We start from the raw sequence: 14,268 nt of genomic DNA, 5'->3' as shown, positions 1-14,268 counted from the left end.
CCTTGTGTGGTTAAAGCTCCCAAAATGTTAGCTCACCACAGAGTTCATTCTTTGTGACTCATTTTGCATAATAAGATGGTTTTTTAGAAAATTACTATTTCTCTTTTAATAGGTGATTGAAAGAAATTGACTGCATTCTGAAGTTTTTTTTGTATCTTTGATTTTAATTTTTAGATGATTTTTGTTTTCTGATCTCAGAGTTTTCCCATCTGACTGACTTTCACCTTAGATACATATGTAATGTATATGGCATATAACCTGTATGACATGAAGTCTGTTATTCACACAAATGCATGTGGTTAACTTTGCAGGGATTTTTCTCTTCTGGTGAGCAAGGGGACACTCTCTGGGTCTCAGCTCCCCCCTTCTCCAGTCAGGGAGCCCAAGGCAGACACTTTGATATTTAACCTTGAAATATGTATCAAAAACTTGTTTATACAGAGCACCACACCAGGTCTTTCCTCTGAAGGAGCTCTCAACTCACTTAAGGACATCAACCAGGTCACGGGGTTAGAGTATTAACATAAGATGCATCAACGGCCACTCATGGTCCAGCACTGGGTGGGGACAGACTCCAGGGTTCCAGAGGCACCAAGGGAGGGAAAAGCTCTGTGCAATGGTTTGATGGATGCTTCTCAAAGTGGATCAATGCATGTGGAGTTGAAGGCTGGGTAGCCTGCGTCAAGTGGGGAGGAGGAGGGAGAGGAAGACGCTGGCTCCTGCAAAGACACAACCGGTAGGAATGACAGTGGTGGTGTAGCAGGGAGAGCAAGGGGACTGGGGGCCAGAAAGGACAGGCTCTCTCAGGGAGGGGCAGGAGGTCTGATTGTCAAGGTGGGACTATGCAGACACTGGGCCCTGCTCCAGGTCTTGGGAGCCCTTGAGAACAGCAGGAGAGTACGGAAACATTTGGGAAAGATGAGAGGTTCTCTAGCAAAACCGGAGAGCCTTCTTGACTCTGAAATTGTGGGCTTGTAGCTGTCCCAATGTAAGACTTGAACCCAGTTTCCTGTGTTCTAGGTTCCTGTCATTGACAGCTTGTCAACGAGGTGCTTGCAGCTTTTTTCATCAATACCTTAACACTCCAATGCTCGGAGCACGTCTAGTCTACAAGCAACTGTTACTTCAGATATCATTGATTTGTTCTATCAAGTACCTTTGATAGGAAACCAGGGGAAGGGCAAATGATACTTCCCTCAGTTAGATAGTCATAGTCTAAGTGAGAGAATTTATAGGATTCTCCCCTCCTTACACTCCAATAAATATATATTTGTCCTGTGTTTCTGGGGTGAATTGAGCTGTTCTAAGAGCTACATGGGTAAGGGGAGCTAGGAAATGGAAGAATATCCCTAAAGGACAAGGTCCGTCTCATCCACGAAGGTCAACTTACATCTTGTAATGGGGGGGAGAGTGCAGTCATTCTTTATGATGATTTGAGTTAACACTAAAGGAAGTAGAGTTTAATCTTTTCCCAGGGATGTTAATAAAGCTGTGCTCACCTGCCTGTTTTCATGCCTGATATGCCCTTGTGAGATGCCAGGCTTTGAGATACATGAGAGAAATGACTTTATCCTTATAGGGTCAGTGTTCACATAAGCCAGAAGAAAACCATCACTCCATTATCTTGGTCGTCACTCTTTCTCTCAGATGTACTTTTAATAATTGTCTGGGGTAACACAACATCTTAAGTCAACATACAATAAGGTGGTCTAACTGCATGAGCATATCCATCCTGGGTCAACACTTCAAAATAGCACAAATTCACTCTGGTAATAAATGGGGGAAGACAGGGAAGGAACACAGTTTGAGCTCCTGGTCTCCGTCACACTGGAGGCACTTAGCTCTTGCTGAACCAGAAAGGTACACAAGACTGGATCATGCCACAGCCCAGGTCAAGAGTTCAAAACACCGCTAGAGACTTGCGGAAATAAGAAGCAAGGAAAGGAAATGAGAAACTGCTTACCAGGGACAATCGCCAGAAAACCGGCAGCTGCTTGGCTGCAAATCTTACTGGGAAGTTTCCCTCAGAGCAGTGAGAGGAGGCCTTGAAGTTCTGCCTGCTGTTCTGTCATGCAGGGGTCAGCCCTGCTCCTAGAGGGCATCAGGAAGGGGAGGCAGCAGGAAACTCTCGGCGCCTTTAGAGGGGATCTTATTGTGGCTGCCAAAGCCCGGGGGTCATTGAGTTATGAAAGTCTCAACGTATGATGTTTTGAATTTACGACGCTCACTCCCATAAAAACTTTTAAAAAATTGATACATGAGCCTTTTGGCTTACACCATTAGTGTTGTACTTTTGGACTGTGTGGGCAAACTAGTTTGGTTGCTGTGGCCCTTAATGTAACTGAGAAGGACAAGAACCTGACACTCCAAGACTTTTGGAAGTCTTACAACATTTACAATGCTGTACAAAACATTGCTTTTGCTTGGGATGAAATGAGGTGAACAAACTTAAAAGTGTGTGGAACAAACTGTGTCCCCAGTTTGTGTATGACTTCCAGGGCTTTGAGGAGTCAGTGGAGGCTGTAACACAGACAGTTGTTGCCACAGGTAAACAGCTTAACTTGGAGGTAGAGGCTAAGGATGTCACAGAGCTTCTGGCATCCCACAGAGAGGAGCTGTCCGCTGAGGACCTCACTCAGTAGAAGTAGCTGACTGAAGAGGAAGAGATAGAAACCCCAGAAACCAAAAGATTTACTACCAAGGGTTGGGCAGAAGGTTTTTCTATGGTAGAGAATGGGTTTGCAAAATTTCAGGCTGAGGACCCTGGTGATGACAGTTCAGTAAAGTCTACAGGACTGTTATGGATGCTTGCAATGCTATAGGCAGTCTTTGGAAGAGAGGGAATCATCGACCTCCAGACTGGCCTGGAACAGTTTTTTTTTTTTCTTCATTTTTCTGAAGCTGGAAACAGGGAGAGACAGTCAGACAGACTCCCGCATGCGCCCGACCGGGATCCACCCGGCACGCCCACCATGGGGCGACGCTCTGCCCACCAGGGGGCGATGCTCTGCCCATCCTGGGCGTTGCCATGTTGCGACCAGAGCCACTCTAGCGCCTGAGGCAGAGGCCACAGAGCCATCCCCAGCGCCCGGGGCCATCTTTGCTCCAATGGAGCCTTGGCTGCGGGAGGGGAAGAGAGAGACAGAGAGGAAAGCGCGTTGGAAGGGTGGAGAAGCAAATGGGCGCTTCTCCTGTGTGCCCTGGCCGGGAATTGAACCCGGGTCCTCCGCACGCTAGGCCGACGCTCTACCTCTGAGCCAACCGGCCAGGGCCTGGAACAATTTTTTAAGACAGTAGAGAGGCCTGCAACAGATCCTATAGCCTCTACATCAGCTGCTTCTCAAGAAGAAATACCTGTAGTACAGGTAGAATCATCTTCCAGAATCTCCTCCTATATATTCCTTAGGCAATCCTGATTCACCTGACCCAGTATCTCCAGCACCTTCTGCAGGTTCTCCTGCCTCTTTAGCTTCCTCCTCCCAATAGGTCACTCTCTCCCACCTTGCAACACTCCTTCCAGTGTGCAAGCCAACCAGAGGAGAAAAGGTAAGGGATTTTTTTTACACTAATTTTTTGGTCATTTTTTTCTGTTATGTAGTACAGTGTACAGTACAGTATATTTCTGTCCTTTTCCTTTTTCTGTGGCTTAGTTGTGTTTTTACATTCTAAATTATGATTTTACAACTGTGTTAGGATAGGTAAGTGACTTAGGTTGGGGTGTGTTTCGAATTACACCAAAATTCGGGTTATGTCACTGTTGTAAGAATGGAACTATGTCGTAATACGAGGACCCCTGTATTCCCTTAGGAAATAAAGCCACCAGCTGCTGAAGCACAAGATGTCTTAACAGCAGCCTGGGAATCAGGGTCTCTGTGGGGTTGGTTGTTGGCTCACGCGTAATGGGTCAGTTGCTACTGGTTTCCAGCCACTACCCCATTTGAAGAGTATTCATCCAAGAGCCTTCTTATACTCTGGATTGACCTTTCTCCTCACTCCAGTTTCCCTTTCCTCCCTCTGAGGCCAACCAGGTAAAACTCAGGGCTCCTGTTAGAGTTGCATTTCAGCTAAACAATGAAAAAGTTTTTAGTATGTCTCAAAGATTGCATGAGACATACACAAACTAAAAAAAATACTCATTATTAGCTGAAATGCAAATTTAACAGGATGTTTTTGTTTGCTAACTCTGGCAATACCACTCCTCTAGATGTCTTGGGAGTCAGCCATTTACTGCTGGTCAACAGGCACATCTGGAGACATTGATCTAAGCTCTACTGGTCTTCTCATTGCTAAGCCAAACATGAAAATAAAAGCATATTCAGATTTCCCCTTTTTTGGTGTGCCAGTGTCTCCCAAGAGCCATATGAGTTAGAGAGATTTGCCTTAAGACAATCAACTTGAATGATTGTGAGAGTACAATATTTTTTTAATCAATTAGCTCTTCAGCCAGAAAATTGTTACTACTGTGCAGAGGTCACGTCCTCGGGTCTGAGAAGAGCCTGTGGGAATTCAGTGCTGTCTCAAAAGCAATATTCAGTTTTACAGGGAACCAGCAGAGGGGGCACAGTCTACAACCACATTGGCTTCAGGTATCAGGGTGACATCATCACTGCCAAGGCTATTTCAAATCACTCAGGCACCAAGAATTTGCAGTATGCTTGTGCGCTTTGCAACTCTGTGCCAAAGACTTTATTTCTGACAACTTGAATAAAAGACAAACCAACCAGAAAAACAAAAACAAAAACAAAAAACGATAAGAGGGGAAAAAGCAACCCCAAAACTCCAGTGCTAGTTAGCACAAAGAAACAGTGAAGTACAAGGTTATAGGAAAAGACAAATTGTGAATATTTTCCTGCTCCTAGAGCAGGATGGCATTGAGAAACGTCAAGTTCAGTCTTTTAAGATGTGCTTCTTCCACAGAGAGTTCCAAAGGGCCGAGGTGTTTGTTCACAGACTTGGCCTTACAGCCCCCATTGCTTCCTGTCACTTGTCTCCTCCTCACCAAGGTAATATGCTCTTTGATCCCAGGTCTTGTACTTTTTTTTTAAAAACGAGAGAGAGAGAGACAGACAGACAGACAGGAAGGAGGAGAGATGAGAAGCATCAACCCATAGTTGTGGCACCTTAGTTGTTCATTGCTTGCTTTCTCATATGTGCCTTGCCCGGCAGGCGCTGACCAGTTGGCTCAGTGGTAGAGAATCAGCCAGGTGTATGGATGTCCTAGGTTTGATTCCCAGTTGGGGCACACAGAAGGAGTGACCATCTGCTTCTCCATTCCTTCATCTCTTGCTTCTCCCTCTCTTCTTCTCCTGCAGCCATGGCTCAACTGGACAAGTTGGCCCCAGGTGGTGAGGAGTGCTCTGTGGCTTCTCCCTGGGGTACTTAGAATAGCCTGTTTCCAACCAACAGAGCAATACCCCAGATAGGCAGAGCATCACACCATAGGGTACTGCTGGGTTTGTCCCTCGTCGGTGCATGCAGGAGTCTGTCTGCCTCCCCTTCTCTCACTTAAAATAATAAGAAAAAGAAAAAAAAGAAGATCCCTCTGATTTCTAACATTATGGTTTAAGAACATTTACCTTCCTTTATAAATACTTTCGTGGTAGTTTAATTGCATTTAATTAGAATGGGAGACTACTCTTGGCAGCTCAAATCTGTGGACTAAAGGGGAGATCTCCCATAGCCATCTCGGGACAAAGGGCCACAGAAGGATGAGATGTGTGGGTGTATGTGAGTCAGCACAAGCCAATTAGTTACACTGGGCTTGTGCTGGGACAAAACCTGAAGTGCACATCTACCAATAGCAAATTGTGTGTTCCAGCCATGCGCTGGCCTCTGGTTATGTGTCAGAATTAATTGATATTTGTACAGAGCTTTTCATAAATGGACATAAATTCATTTTACAACATCATATTGAATTGTGATGACACCAAAGTAATTACATTTCAAATTATTTTTATATTTTATATTTTTAATGTAACACAAGGGCAGAAGAACACATTGCAAGCATGACACGGCTTCCAGCTTGCACCCAAATGGGGTCTAACGCCCAGTAACTGGCAGGAAAGAGCAAAGGGAAGAGGTGAGGTGGAGGCACCTGGCTGCTTGAAAGTAGGGGCCAGGTGTTTTTGGTCCAGTACAAAAACCTGAGGCAGTGGAAGCACAGTTGTAGTGTGCTGTCATTCTGATTTGTCTCATGGCTCCGCTCATGGATGAACCTCCAGCTGGTGGAAGAAAGAAGACACATGATAAGTGCTCAGCAGCCTTTCGCAGAGCTTCGTAAATGCTGAGCTTTTGGCATTTGCAGGCTCTGGGCCTCGACAGTGGCAATGCCTCAGGAACTTGCAGGAAGTGGTGATGAAACTTGGTGTCTGGTCCATGGGAAGTTAGTTAGCAGTGGACTGTGGCCAGGGGTGGAGTAGAAGAAGGGATGGAGGGAGATTGACCTCTCCTGTCATCCCAGGGCTGCAGCAGGCCCTCTGTAGACGACAGTGATCTGGATTAGCAGACACCCATGTTGTCAGCTCCAGTTCCCAGAAGGCTGCCCTGGGACCTACGCCCCCATGATCTCTTCAGGACATTTTTCAGTTCAGTTCAGCAGACCGCCGGGCTTTGTCGCTTGTTCTCCTCTCCTCTGTGATGAGTGTGTGGTCTTGGTGCTAGCACACACAGTGTGCAAGAGTTGGGTGGTCTGCAAGGACAGTGGCATTGCTCCCGCGGTCAGCCAGTGACTGGAAATCCCACTGTGGCATCTCTAATGCCAGCCGGCTCTTCTTGCAGGACGCCGAGGGAAGCTCCTCCGCACCTGCGCGGTGACTGAGAGGCATCCTTCTTCTCCTCTTTCCCTTCTTGCGAGCGCGCCCGCGGGCGCGGGAAAAGAGCCAGCGGCAACCGGTCTCAGAGGAGAGGCGCCAGACAGTGCGCGGTGCCCTGGAGCCCCGCCTCCGCCAGGGGCTGGGCCTGCCTGGCTGGGCGCCAGAGCCTCTGATTCACGTTGTCCGTCTCGTCCGTCGTCCGCAAGCAATGAAAAGCATGCCACAGGGTAGCAAAAGAGCTAGTCCTAGTTCAGTCATGCTATCTTACTTTTGATATAACCTTTCAGCTTCTAGAAAATTCTGGAGCTTGCTGTTGACACTCTATGTGTCAATGTGGCTAAGCCATGCTACCGAGTTGTTGGTCAAACACCAATCTAGATGCTGCTGTGAAGGTATTTTTAAAAAGTGATTAATGGTTAAATCAATAGACAATGTAGGTGGGCCTCATCCAGTTAGTGAGGGACTTTAGGAGAAAACAGATTGCAGCCCCCCAGGGAAGAGGGAATTCTGCCTCCAGACCACCTTTGGACTCCAGCTGGAACAGCAAGTCTTCCTTGGGTCTCCTGCCTGCCAACTGGCTCTGCAAATCTCGGACGTGGCAGCCTTCACAATTCCTTTAAAATAAGTCGTTATTCTTCATCCCTAAATCCTAATTCCTTAACTTTCTCTACTGAAACATCTTATTGGCTCCCTGTCTGGAGCATCCTGACCTGACACAAACTCTTTGTGTTTATCAGCCCAGAAAACCACACAGAAGGCTTCTAATATATAGAAACCAAATATCAAAGGCAGTTTTCAGTCACTCAGTCTGCCACCTAAAGGAGACCTTTGTCATCAGTGGCCTTTTTTTTTTTTTTTTTTTTTAAATTTTTATTTTTCTGAAGTTGGAAACGGGGAGGCAGTCAGACTCCCACATGCGCCCGACCGGGATCCACCCGGCATGCCCACCAGGGGGCAATGCTCTGCCCATCTGGGGCATTGCTCTACCGCAACCAGAGCCATTCTAGCGCCTGAGGCAGAGGCCACAGAGCCATCCTCAGCACCCGGGCCAACTTTGCTCCAATGGAGCCTTGGCTGCAGGAGGGGAAGAGAGAGACAGAGAGGAAGGAAAGGGGGAGGGGTGGAGAAGCAGATGGGTGCTTCTCCTGTGTGCCCTGTCCGGGAATCAAACCCGGGACTCCCGCACGCCAGGCTGATGCTCTACCACTGAGCCAACCGGCCAGGGCCATCAGTGGCCTTTTAAGACAGGATTTATAGGAAAGAACTCTTGATATTATCATAACTAGATACTATCATTCACTGCTAAATTTCCATGAGCATTATTTTAAAACCAGGTTTCCTTGTGCTTTGTTCCAAAGCCCTTTTTCTCACCTTGGGGTGTCTGGGTAGCAAGCAGTGTGTGTGTGTGTGTGTGGGGGGGGGTACACAGTGAACACTCAGCTCCAGTGGAGAGAAGCATGGAGCAGAGCCTCTGGTTTTGAATTATTTCAGAAGCTGCAAGGAAGTGACTTGATTCTCATTTTTTTAGGAATTCAGAGAGGCCAAGCTACTTCTGCTAAAAGTACTTTTTTTTTTTTTTTTTACATTCCAATGAATAGTGAATGAACATGCAGGCAACTAGATATTGTCATTTCTTCCAGAGAGTGGTTAGAAATTAAATATACATTTTGGAGTCATCAGTTTTTAGGTAGTATTTAATTAAAGCCATGGAACCAGATGAAATTACTGAGGGAACATAGGAATGCACAGATATTATTTCGTTACAATTGATCTTTTAAAAAACTGAACGGTCCTTCTGGCTGCAGACTTTAAGCTTGAGTGGATGTCCCTGAGCTGCAGGAAAGCTTAATAAATGCTGGTGTTTGTACTAGGGAGATGCATAGCACCATCAATTAATTACTTCTCTCACAGTCTGGGCATGAAGCACCTTCTCCTTCACCTTTGCTGGGTTCTCACGTGGAGAGGGAATCTTTGTTTCCTCAAGGGCCATCCACTTGTTTCCACTTGGACAGCTTGTCAAGGAACAGTGATAATTCCCAGAGCGTGCCTTCTCACAACCAAGGTGAGCCAAGTGAAAAGTTGGTTTCATTTCCCCAGTGTGTAACAGTCTGTTTAATTCCAGCAATAAACTATATTCCAGGGGAAAGGGACCAGTTGAAAGGTCTATGTCAATTATATGATGATTTTGAAATTCATGATATAATTCATCCAATGGCTAAACCTATGGTTATTTGACTTAACCAAGATTATCTAGGGGCACTGATCGGTGGCTCAGTTGGTTAGTGTTGTCCCAATACACCAGGATTGTGGATTCAATTCCCTGGTCAGGGCATATGCAAGAATCAACCAATGAGTGCATAAGTAAGTGGAACAACAAATTGATGTTCCTCTCACTGTTCCTTACTCTAGCTCTAAAATCAGTAAATAAAAAAATTAAAAATATACAAGGTAACAGGTTCTTTGCTTCTCTTTGTTAGAAAGAATTTAGTCTGTGTCTGTGTCACACTGCAGGTGAATTTTCGCCTTTCCTGCATCTCCTCTCTCTATAAAAGAGAATTGACATCTGTTAATTCAAATCGTTGTTTAATTCAAATCATTTTTGAATTAAACTCCATGTCCTAGAAGCTGTACAGGCTATTTTCCACGAACAGCTCAAGGTTTAGAAATTCCAGTGTGCTTCTCTATATAATTTGAAGTACTATAAAGGCCTTTGACCCTGAAGACTTTCCTTTAGTAATTTGCATGTCCTTGTCAATACTTAGCACCTGAGATGAAAGGACAGGCCACCAGGACATGCCTGCAACTTCCTGAAGCATTCTTATTTCATTATTTTTGGACATTTTACAATTTCTTTTCTCTTAGGAAACCTTTGTAAATGGTAACTAAAGTCTATCTGTAACAAACACCTATAAACATCCAGTTTTAAAAGTCAGGAAACAAAAAATTATTTTCCAAACTCTGAGCTCAGTGAAGTCTAACAATCTCTGAACGCTTGTCACCTACTGGCCCCTTTCAGAGAAAAATGTCTGTTTTAAAATACATTTTTATTTAATTTATTCAAATTAAAAAAAAAATTCACTGATTTCTTCTATGCCCCATTCCCTGCCTCTTACAACCCCTAATCTATTCTCTGTATCTAGGAGGTTGGTATTTTGTTTCTATTCCACATATAAATAAAATCATATTTGTCTTTCTTTGACTGGCTTATTTCACTTAGCATAATACTCTCCAAATTAATCCATGCTGTGCAAAGGGTAAGATTTCATTCTTTTTTTTATGGCTGACTAATATTCCATTGTATGTGTATGTGTACCACTTCTTCTTTATTCATTTATCCATTGGTGGACACTTGGGTGGCTTTCATAGCTTGGCTGTTGTAAATAATGTTGCAGTGAACATGAGGGTGCATCATCACACACATCTGGGACTTGGCAGAGACAAACATCCAGATGAAGTTCAGTTTGATATGTCCACTAAGGGGGCTGCATTCTCAGTTACAATCAAACACTCATCTAAGTGTTGTGCGATTTTTTGAAGATATGACTAACTTTAAGCCAGAGATATTATCCTGGATATTGTAGGTGGGCTTAATCCAAAAAGATAAAAGGTCTTAAGAGCAGGGGTGAGGCTTCCTTAAAGATAAAATTCTGCCTGTGGACAGCGGCCTCAGTACGCAGCCTGGAGTTCCAGCCTCCCTTCCTGACAGTCTTCAGACTCGCCCTACCAGCCCCCACAATTTTGTCAGCCAGTCTTCGCTATCAGCCTCTTACTATCTATCTCCTATTGATTTTGTTTCACTGATGGAACTCACACTGATACAGCTGCTATAGGCACTTTATACATGGACAAATGGAAATTCAGTGGGAATAAGCGGCTTTCACAGCATCGCAGAGTAAGTAAGTGACAGCCAAAGACCAATTCCAGGCCTGTAACCTGGAGTTCTTTCTGCTGTGTACCTCTTCGTCATTTTTCTGAGTCTGGGCTAAAGGGAGGGGAAGATTTGTTAAATCTTCTCTGTAAAGTTCCCCAGGAAGTCTTATGGGAGCTGATGAGTTTTATGAAAGTCAAGAAGCCTTCCTTTGAAACACTAGAAACTATTTTCCCAGCCCTCTTCCTTCTCTTCACACTCTAAGAATAGCACAGCCTCTTTAAGAACTTGGGAGATGAGCCCACTTGACTGCTGCTCACCTTCAAAGTGCTGCTACTGGAGAGCTGACATTGGCAGGGCAGCCGCATGGAGGGGTCATGGGCAGTGGTGGGATTCAAATAATTTAACAACTGGTCTCAGCCCTAATGACCGTTTTAAGTATAAAAAAATGATATACTGAGAGGTAGTTTATTATTTCATGCATTCAATACTTAAGAACAATAAGAGAGGTATACAAAACTAGATTATGTTGTATTAAAGTTTTAAAATATTAATAAAAAAGTATTAAAGGATACCTGACAAAAACAATAAAACTGCTATTTAAGATATTTCCATATCGCTTCTTGATTGGCGTCCTCACTTGCAATTTTTTCACCTATGGATGAAATGAATATTACTGTGGGCGCTTAGAATACGCTGTTCTGCAGATGAATGTTAAAAAAGAGTAAAGAGTGTAAATTTGTGAATTCTACATTGGGCAGCTGCCCAGTTGTCCAATTAGAGAGAACTCTGATTACAAGTGCCATTTTAACAACCAGTTTGCTGAGCTCAACCAAAAATTAGGTATCGGTTCTGCCGAACCAGTGCAAAGCAACCACATTCCACCACTGGTCATGGGAGACTTGACAGGCAGCATCACAAGAATAGGCAGCAAGAAGGGCCTCCAGAGTGAACTCACTTCCCATCTCATAGACAAAAATGATAGCCCACAGTTTACGTACTTGACTGGATTGAAGACAGCAAATGTAGGACAAAGGGAAGGATGACTCAGAACACTTGCTCACAGGAAACATGGAGGATCCTTTTTCTTGGAAATGCAGAAAAACTCATTAACTCTAGAGACAGGGAGATACATAAGAAGGTCTTGGAATATTTCTCCCTGGAAAAATATGTTTGTACATAATGAGCTACAAAATTTATCCTCCCACTTCAGAAGAATGACTCCTCCCAAACTAGATAAAACTGGGCATCAAAAGAAAGACAATGCTCCTCAAATATACTTACTTAGAATTAAACTTTGTAGTTTCCTTATGAGCTCATCTGATCCTTAAAATAAAATTTCCATTTGTGTTCTCATAAAGGCTGTGTAAATATAGATTGTAACAGTGGTCTCTCGTTTATCACAGGTGTTAGGTTCCAAAATCTCTCAGGATAGGTGAAAATCCGCAAAGTAGCGACTTTATATTTATTTTATTATTTATATATTTTTTAAGGCTTTACAAACCCTCCCCACACTCTTATAAACCTATCCCACACTTTTTAAAATCTTTCCCACACTCTTATAAACACTTCCTATACTCTTAAATATTTCTACACTCTTAAACCTACGTAAAATCCCTCGATATAGCGAAAAAAACCACGATGCAAAATTAGATATATACAACTTAAGAATCCGTGATACAGGCCCTGGCCGGTTGGCTCAGTGGTAGAGCGTCAGCCTGGCGTGCAGGAGTCCCGGGTTTGATTCCCGGCCAGGGCACACAAGAGAAGCGCCCATCTGCTTCTCCACCCCTCCCCCTCTCTTTCCCCTCTCTCCCTCTTCCCCTCCCACAGCCAAGGCTCCATTGGAACAAAGTTGGCCCAGGCGCTGAGGATGGCTCTATGGCTTCTGCCTCAAGTGCTAGAATGGCTCTGGTTGCAACAGAGCAATGCCCCAGATGGGAAGAGCATTGCCCCCTGGTGGGCATGCCGGGTGGATCCTGGTCGGGCGTATGTGGGAGTCTGTCTGCCTGCCTCCCAGTTTCCAACTTCAGAAAAAAGAAAAAAAAAGAATCTGTGATACAGTGAGACTGTGAAAAGGGAACCGCGATATGGTGAGGGATGACTACATAGGTTGGCAAATTACAGCTTTAAGGCCAGATGTGTGATTCACACAGCTGATTGTTTCTTCAAGTAACCCTCTCACTTGGGCAAAGAGGAACCAGAAAGGATGACAAAAAGTTCTTTTTTTTTTGAAGTGCTAATTATAGTAACAGCAGAAACTGAGTTGCTTTTGTTTTATCAGTGATATAAGGGAAGCCTGTGCAGGTCAATACATTGAGACTATAATATAACTTTTATTTGTTTGCTTATTTGTTTATTTATTTATTTTTGATAGAAAGAGAGAGAGAGACAAGAAGGGAGAGAGATGAGAAGCATGAACTTGTAATTGGGGCACCTTAGTTGTTCATTGATTGCATCTCATATGTGCCTGGACTGGCAGCTCCAGCTGAGCCAGTTACCCCTTGCTCAACCCAGCAACCTGGGGCTTCAAACCAGCAACCTTTGGGCTACAGCCAGCAATGCTGGGCTTTAAGTCAGTGATCACAGGATCCTGTCAATGATCCCACAGTCAATCTGGCAACCCTGCACTCAAACTGGTAAGCCTGCACTCAAGCTGTCAACCTTAGGGATTTTTAAAAATTATTTTTATTTATTTATTTATTTATTTTAGAGAAGAGAGAGAGAGAGAGAGAGAGCGCAAAGGGGGGCTGAGCAGGAAGCCTCAGCTCCCATATGTGCCTCAACCAGATAAGCCCAGGGTTTTGAACCGGCGACCTCAGAGTTCCAGGTCGACGCTTGATCCACTGCACCACCACAGGTCAGGCAACCTTAGGGTTTTGAACCTGAGGCCTCAGCGTCCTAGGTGAACATTCTATCCACTGCACCACCACTGGTCAGGCTATGATGTAACTTTAAGGTAAAACCTAGCTAAGCAACAGTTTAAGTGGTGTTACTTTTCTGAATGGTCGAGGACAGTGGTCGGCAAACTCATTAGTCAACAGAGCCAAATATCAACAGTACAATGATTGAAATTTCTTTTGAGAGCCAAATGTTTTAAACTTAAACTATATAGGTAGGTACATTCCTTATCGAGGTAGCGCCCACACGTGATATTTTGTGGAAGAGCCACACTCAAGGGGCCAAAGAGCATGAGCCACAGTTTGCAGACCAGGGGTCTAAGAGCAACTTTTTAGGTATTCCGTGATTCTGCATCTATTTTATAGCATGAGAGTTGGTATCGTCATTCTCCCTGTAAAAAGAAATTTTAGTTTTATAATGAATATGACTTTTTCCCTCTATTTTGTCAAGTATATGAAAATGAATCTGCATCATTGCCAAGGAAAGTCAGGAATCAAGTTATAGGACTCTTTGTTGTGACCGCTTAATCTGAGGAAGATAGAGAATATCACTTAACAGGGAGTTGTTGGGGATGACATCACTACCTCCATCATCATTGGTCTGTGACTAGAGAGGAATAACGTGAACAAATTGGTTTGGATGTGGAGGAAAGGATGCCCAGAGGCAGAAGAAAATACAGCCAGGAGG

This window comes from Saccopteryx bilineata, chromosome 2 (genome assembly GCF_036850765.1).
Source record: "Saccopteryx bilineata isolate mSacBil1 chromosome 2, mSacBil1_pri_phased_curated, whole genome shotgun sequence".
NCBI lineage: Eukaryota > Metazoa > Chordata > Mammalia > Chiroptera > Emballonuridae > Saccopteryx > Saccopteryx bilineata.
Note: the sequence above shows the minus strand (reverse complement) of the source record.